Below are 8,570 nucleotides of genomic sequence, written 5' to 3'. Positions count from 1 at the left end.
ATTAGCAGCTGTTTACTTACCAGTCTAGAAAAAACGTGAGTACAGTATCAAACTTCATTCCTTGAAAAGTAATGCCAATGTTGATTCTTGTTTTGCTTCCATTTATATCACTTCTTTTCTTCTACTGAAGTTAGCATGCTAACCAGCTAGCTCCCATTTTGTCGCTTTCTGATACCGAGTCACTGTAGCGTCCAGTCTGCCCTGAAGAAGTAGCTACTCGCAGGACATATTATAACCTCTTGTATTGTAAACACAACGATGGCTGAAGCTGTTGGCAAGACTGGTAAATAGACAGCTGCTAATGCCAACTTTGGCTATATAGCTACAGCATAACTCACATATGGTTAAATATTGTGATAAATGTAGTTGAGAAAAACATGTACCTCAAAAATGAACTAAATGTAAATGTACTTGTCATCATTAGATGTTATTTGCTGTAGGAGACAAGGAGAGGTAAATGACTTCTAACAAAATGACAAAAAACATTTTATGCATTTCAAGGATGTCACAACCGAAATGCAAGTAACAGCAGCTCCTCAGTCCTCAGATGGCGGCTCAGACAGCCCACTTTCCTGGACACTCCAGGGCAAGTCTCAGGAAATTAAGCCTCAGCTGTTTGATGGCTGTGAGAAGCCCCAAATATTACTACTTAGTAATTCATGACACACATAAGCTGCTTCTATGAGGCTCTGAGGTGGTGTGAGATCGTGGCCTAATTTATCCCAAACTTCGGAAAGTGTTAGCTCTCAGTTTGTCTGCCTGCTTGTTTGGATTTGTATAACTACTGCCAGCTTTCACATTGCCCCAAACAAAGCAGTTAGAAGCTGTTTTGTTTTTGTTGGGAAGTGTCATTGGAGGGAATAGATGTTTTGTGGTCCCTGTCAGGCAGTCAGGGGTCCACAGTCCCTCATGTGCTGGACTTGGAACTGCCACTTTTTCTTGCCGCGTGGGCTCTCAAGACATGAGTACACAAGCATGCATATGTACACATGAGCACACACACACACAAACACATCAACCTAAGCTTGTTCAACAGAGGCCCCATGTTCACCGACTTAACTCTCCGTCCCGCTGTGCTGCACTGAGGTGTAGAAGTTGAAAAGCTTTTGCCGCACGCACCTCCGCTTCAAAATAAGCAATACATTTCACACACAAACCCTGTCACACACGGCACCACACAATTCCACTTCACACACATATACACAGTCGCACAGCTAACATATTGTTCTCAGACCAACACAATGCATTATCTCCCCCGCAGTTGTTCCTCTCTCCCTCACAACCAGGCACATGCTCCCTCCTAGTAGCTCTGTGTGTGCCGCGCAATGCTGAGAGGAGTGTAGAGTTGTCAGTCATTAATCTGCTACAGCACAGCCTGTAATCCTGATGACAGAGCGGAGCGGGCTTACAGAGAGCAGAGAGGATCTGAGCCCAGCCTGGAGTGGGGAACAAAGGAGCCAGAGAAGACTGGCTCTGAATCTATAAAGAGAAAGGAAGCGAGTGCGAGTGTGTGTGTGTGTGTGTGTGTGTGTGTGTGTGTGTGTGTGTGTGTGTGTGTGTGTGTGTGTGTGTGTGTGTGTGTGTGTGAAGGGATTCTGGGGTGAGGTAGGTAACTATTTTGTCAGCAATGCTGCAGTGCTATTCAAGAATGAATGCTGGCACGCACAAAAGGGAGAAAAAGCTTTAAATGTAAAGCAACCCGGGCTGTGGGTGTGTCACGCTGACACTCCAGGTAAACGGGCTTCAGTCTGGACTGGTCATTATGGAGCTGCGGAGATACATGGTGGTGGTGGCCTGCAGAGAAACAGAGAGCTTATTTTGAGGCCTCTTCAAAGAAACATCAAGGGTCAAAGTTGGCTCACGCAATTCAGCGCAACATCAGTCGAATCTCGGCTGAAAATGAAGGAGGAAAAAAATAACCATGTCTGGAGGCATCAACAAGCATGCATAATGGGCATGTGAAAACAACTACAACTGCCCCTGCATGCTGAGAGCGGAAGCAGCAAAGCTAATACTGCATGAGTCATTGAGCTTAGGCTGCTATAGAGATATTATGTTTCACTTTACCACATTACAACTAAAGAGGTCATTTCACAGTCAATCAGACCGAGGAGTCAGAGGTGCTGGAGACATAACCTGTCCGCCAGTCCGGCAGCCAAATATTGTTTGGAGGCTAATGCAATAAATGATGCAACATAAACTGTTCCTTTTCCCAATGACTTAATAATGATGCTGATAAACAAGCCCCAAAGTTGCAATGATACTTGAAAGAATTTGCTTTTCTTTGAACTGAGATAGGAACCTCATTAGTGACCAAATAAAAGAAAAATATGGATTGAATGTGAACCAGGGGATTCAAATTAAAAATACACCCCCCACACACACACACACACAGAGAGAGAGAGAGAATGAGAGAGAGAGGGAGACTGACACAATGCCTGGGTGCATCCTCTGGCTCGGCTTGTTAGATTTCAGAAGCATCACACACACAGTACGACAGTCATATCTGTGTGTGTGAGTGTGCATGTCTGTGTGTGTCACTGGGAAATTGTAAATAATGAATTAAAAGGTACCCATTTCAAGACGACCCGCCAAGTTTCTGAGTCAACTGCGATAGCTGCAGATTGGTTTAATAAAATATGAGCTAAATTCTCCCATGCCACTGCTGTCACTGATGCAAAAAAGGGCAATGAAATGTAAATATATTGTCGCTCGTCTGAGAGGGACACGGAAACACTTTAAGACCTGAGACACCAGCTGAGGAGGAAAAATATGATCAGATCTTTATGGCACCTCCAGAGGCAAAAGGAAAGGTGAGAAAATGTCAGTAGGCTGAATGAATTTTGAATCGTTTTTGGACATTTTGGCTTCACAGGAAACTCGAGAGGAGGCAGGCACAGCAAAGGTTTTAAGACAGAGTGGGATGGCATGCGACAACGGCCTAGACTGAATCATGTTGGAGGAGGTTCAGAAGAATCAGAAGAACTTCCCAAATGTAAATAATTGGAGCTTGGAGGAACATCAACATAAGATCTGGGCTGTGAGCGAAGTTTTTACTGTGTGCTCATTCCTTCACGAGTAATGACTTTTTTAATATTTATTATTTAGGGTATGCAAGCCGCCCACCTTCATGCCCCAAATGCAGTCATACACCAGTCAATCTTGAGGCTGAAACCTGGTTTTTCTGTTTCTCTTTGATTCCTGTAGGGTAATATACACAGGGGTCATTTTACATTCATTTTTTGTTTTTTTGGTTTTTTCATACCTGCACCTAAACTTCTGTTTCAAACCGGCCTCCCAACAGGAGGTGGATCAATCAGTCAGTTTGCTTGAACTTGGAGTTAGGTCTCGTTCAGCACTGAGAAAAACAAAACAACAAAAAAAAAAACAGCCCTGGGTAAAAACACAACCTCTTCTTTCATCTGAATGCGGCCACTCGATTCTCAATTGATACAGCGAAGGTGCCAATGCAGAGGGCAAGAGCAAAAAAACAAAGGGTCATCCAGGAATAAAGTTGAACTTTTGCTGCGATGTAATGCGGCACTGTCCGGCAAGGTGCTGCAGTGCCCAATCAAATACACACAATCTGGTATTTGAAATCCTGTCTCATGGTATCATTAACCACTGGCCAGTGTTTGAGTATCTTATAAGCCATCACACTCATGGTTGTGTTGTTATTTCACACATCCCAACCAACACTGATTTCTATTTGAGCACCTTTGTATGTGTTTAAACATCTCTGTCAACCCATACTGCTGTTATGGGTAACCATAGGTCACCATGGAACCAACCCGCACACCCGCCAAAACTCAACAACGCATCGCGGGGAACTGTGTCAAGGAAGCTGATTGATCAATCACTGCAACAATACACAAGCATAAGGTTTGACAGTTCACAAGAAAAGGATCAAAAGTCAAAAACGCTGCTAAATCCACACCATGGATGACAGTGTTCAGAACTTAAAACTGTGAACTTCTTACCACGACATGTCATGTGGCAAAACTCATGACGCTGAACAATGAGTTCATAAAACAGCGAGAAATTTTGAACTAAGAATAAATAAGAGTTCATGCCTGTGCTGCCTGCGGGGCAGTCAATGTGCTCAGGAACACGTTTGACAATTATTTTCAGGGGGATGTGTCACTGTTTGAGAGGAGTTTTCTGAACATCAAAGTCAGTCTCTCTGAAGACATGTTAGATAACTTCAAAGTCCTGTGACTGCTTTGCCGAGAGGTGCTTTTCCTTTGTTTTGTTCAGCTAGTTTGTTTTCTACCCCATTGAGGAGTAGATGATAAAGACTGTGAGCACGTATTGCATCATGAACCTGCTCTTTGTAATTTATGATTCAAGGACACAGTGGACATCGAACATGACTATACACCAAAATACTCTGACAGGTTGGCATCCAGGCAAGAAGCTTGCAGAGTAACACTTACAAGTGATTTCTTTTTTTCTATTTTATTTAGCAACTGCCATGAATAGACACGTGATGACAGAGCCGTGTTATTTTATAATTTAAAAATGTTCTCTACGTTTATCAATCTAATAATCTTTTTTTGAGATTCTTAATTTCCTGATCCAACACAGAAAATTGGTTTAATAATTGCTCACATCCACCATTCATATGGAAGTCCTTGAACGGAGCATGGCTGCTTACCGTGGAACTGTATTGTTATTGGGGTCACCACTTGCATGTACCTGCATGTCTTCTATACCAGACAGAGGCTCAAACCTGCTTTTTCTAGTCTTACCTGATAATAATTTTTCCAGACATACCTTGTTGAAAGCTAAGGTTGCGTGAAAACCATTTTTCGTCTAAATGAACAACATGTTGTTGAACCTATTGAGCAATAGGTTTTTTTTTTCATGTGATTTTTTGACTGTGCACTCCTCAGTGGTTTGATGAAGGCAGTCCGGGTTATGCAATATTTGAATCAGAAACTGACAATAGTCTGGGGCTGTTTGTTTATCTGTCAATCAAATCTGATCAGGTCACATCAACACAATCCTGATAAAAACAGATTATTAGATTTTTTGAGTGTTAAACCTTTAAAGGAATAGTTTGATATTTGGGGAAATACATCGATTCAGTTCATTGTTGAGAAAATAGATATCACTCTAATTTTGTGCAATAGAAACGACACTAGCTCAGCCAGTTAGCTTAGCGTAGCACAAAGACTGGAGACTGTAAGAACAGGAAAACGAAAGCAGCTCCTAAAGCTGATTAACACGTCTCATTTGTAAAATCCATACAAAAACTGAAGTGTACACATGTAAAGTGTAGTTTTACAGTGGCTCCTATGGTGGACTATTTCTTGGCTTGGCGAAGTAACTGACAGTTTACTGTTGGACAAGTTAAACAAGTGAGATATAACATGTTAATTTGTTAACTTTAATGGTGCTTTTAGCTGTTTACCCCCATTTCCTGTCCTGATGCTAACCTAAGCTAACTGGCTGCAGGCTGTAGATTTATATTTATTTTAAATAAGTGTATTTTCCCAAAATGTTGAATTTTGTACTTTAATTTAGATTGATGATTACAGTCATGAATATTTAAGGTCAAAGAGAAATACTTACAGTAAGATTTTAAACCAAACCAGTTTTCAGGAGCTTTAAATATTTCATATGTTAAAACCCATCTGGGTTTCTGTCCAAATACCCAGTCTGATAGAAAAGACCAGCTGCTGCCTTATCAGAAATGATCAGCTATTGTGCTGACTTTTATTTCCCACAGCATCGAATCAGCAGCAAGAGGCTGAAGTCTGTAACTCCTCTTAATTAGTACTAGATCCTCCACCAGCATGCAATATACATCACATTATAAACCTCATCTACCTGCCACACATAGAGTGGGTCTCTAGTGGCATTATTATATGACTAATACTGTGGCATTAATTGAAATTTCTGTCCCTGAAGATCAGTGTCAGAGGATAGGCTATTATAGAACTATCTCCTTGTGTTGGGCTGGAGTCCATTCAGGCAAAGTAAAGCCACAGTATGCAATCTATAATACGGACCAGATCAATGAAGAGGAAGGGCAGCATTTATGAAAATAAAAAGCATGATCTCTCCGGTAAATATGTATAGTTTCACCTTTCTCCCCTGTTAATTTCATTAGCCAAACAATATTAATGTGTAATGATAACTTCGATTTTGATATTATTAAAAATATTATCAGGAAATGTTTTAATATTATATGTGATGCGTGGTTAAAAATATACTGCAGTTTCAATGCCAGGTCCATCATTTTCATTAGGTTTGGTCTGATGTAATGCAAAACAGGCAACATTCCCTCTGAAATAATGCACAAAGATTCAACTAAAATTAACATACTGGGACATGTTGCATCACATATTCTGGTAATCCTCCTCCAGTTCCTATCAACTCCAGCCATTTGCATTTCTCTATGTAACACAGTATTGTAGTGTGTGAAACATGCAATAATAAGCTACCTTGGCGCTGGATGTTGAGTTAAGATCAGCTTTCTCTGTAGTATGCTACAGTATAAGACGATGAATAAAGCTCTCCAGCTTTTGTAGATCATACAAAGGATTTCAGTTCGTTCGTCTCCGCCCCCAGTTTCTCCTTCAGTTTTCTTAACAACTGTTCGTCACTAATAACTGTATGTAAAACAAGTTGTGTTACCAACGTACGCCTGAGTAAATATTAAAGCTCCCCTCAGTTTTACAGATCAAGTTTGATTCATTCACTGAAAGACCACTAAATCACTGTGTGCGCTAACAAAAGTCAATCAAAAAAAGGTAAAATACTCATCTGAGTCTCTATGCTCAGAGCTTCGAATCTTTTCAAGCAGTACGGAGTTACTTTCTGAATAGTTTTGCCCTGGATTTTGTTTCTCTGGCAACATACAAACTGCCCCATGTCTAACTCTTGCAGAAACTACTCAGGGTAGTAGTGGACTATTTACGGATAAATTTCCTAACTGATCATTAATCAAAGATAATGCAGTAAAGGTCAAGTAAGTTTATGTGGAGCCTGATATTACGATTATAATCGGTTTAAAAGCCCAAACATAATAAATCAGAAAAAAAAACAATCATTTAGAATCAACAGGCCCAAACCTACTGAAATTTTGTCTGCTGGTTGTAGCATACAGACAGCAGGACAGTGGCTCTGATCTTATGTAACTCAAAGTAAATAAGTATATTTCCCAATATGTCAAACTATGTCTTTATAATACTGCATTGTTAATGTTAGAAATCATACATGTGTCATACATGTGCAGACATCAACAACCCACAGATTTGTGTTGCGTGTACGTCTACGCTGTCTGTGATTTTTCAGTTCACTAACTGCAATTTATCACCACTCAAGTTTCTAGTCTTTCCCATCTGTGTAGAACTGCAACATTAAAATTTAAGAATATCTTGATGGTCCTTTCATACACCCTGAAGGATTTTTTTCCTGATTGCTTCAGATTGACCCAGTTAAAGCAGTGAATTTTTATATGAAGGGATATCGCTTCACAATACACTGACCGCTGGGGAAAGGCATTTGGCCCAAAAAAATAAAATAAAATAGAATAAAATCATTGCATTGAGGCAAATATTACCCCCCCCCCCCGAAAAAAAAATGCTTAACATATCCTCTGGGTTCATGGTGAGGCGTTTTACTGCAAACACACAGGCCATATATACGATCAGTTTACACTTGACTGAGAATGCCATTATATATATCTAGCAAAGCAAGACACTCTTAAGACGCTTTAATGCTGTTGTGATGGATCACAAAATTATACACCTTTGTCCAAGAGGAAGAAGGTTGTTGATGATGGGGGTAAAACATGTGTTTGTACTTAAGTACAGAGTGAACTGTGAAACATTCTGCATACTGACATGAAATGATGATACAGACACCAGCAACATGCTGTTAAATAAATGTATTGGAGAATAATTATAAGGAAATACTAAAGTAAAGGACAAGGACATCGGTACTTAATAAATAGTAAATGTCCTGGTTCTAATGAAGACACATGTAAATCATCTGTTTATGATTTTTGATATTTAGTCAGAGACATTTTGCAACATCAATAACTCAAGAGCATAAACAAGAGCAACTCTAATGTGATGATGCCACAGAAACAAAACTTATTATTTGCTATGTTTGTTATGAGTGTGGATAATTTATTTTTATTTTATTCAGTATTAGTCATTGCATCTGAAAATGTGATGTTGTTACCATCCTTTCCATCTCTATATAAAGACAGCTGGACATTCACTAATGTTGCTCCCTGCTGCTGTCAGTTTATTATGGAGGCCTATAAAGATGACACTTTGATGACACTGCCTTCCTTGTTGAATCTTTTACGGATAATTAGCAGGGAAATTAATGGTCTATTTGACTAAAGTGCAACATACGGCTGAAGCTGCACCATAAATAAGGACATTTAGTTTCGGGCTGCTGCCCACAGGTCGGATCCCTCTCTGAAGGACACGCTGTAGTTGATCCCTGGCCCCCATGTTGAAGGAGTAATTTGAGAGCTGCGTGTTCCCGGTGAAGCAGAGTCAAGTCTTGGCAACTTCAACCGACGAGCATCCTTTTGTTTCTGC

The sequence above is a fragment of the Seriola dumerili genome, unplaced genomic scaffold (assembly GCF_002260705.1).
Source record: "Seriola dumerili isolate Sdu_G_001 unplaced genomic scaffold, Sdu_1.0 BDQW01005691.1, whole genome shotgun sequence".
Classification (NCBI taxonomy): domain Eukaryota; kingdom Metazoa; phylum Chordata; class Actinopteri; order Carangiformes; family Carangidae; genus Seriola; species Seriola dumerili.
This window is presented reverse-complemented; position numbering follows the sequence as displayed.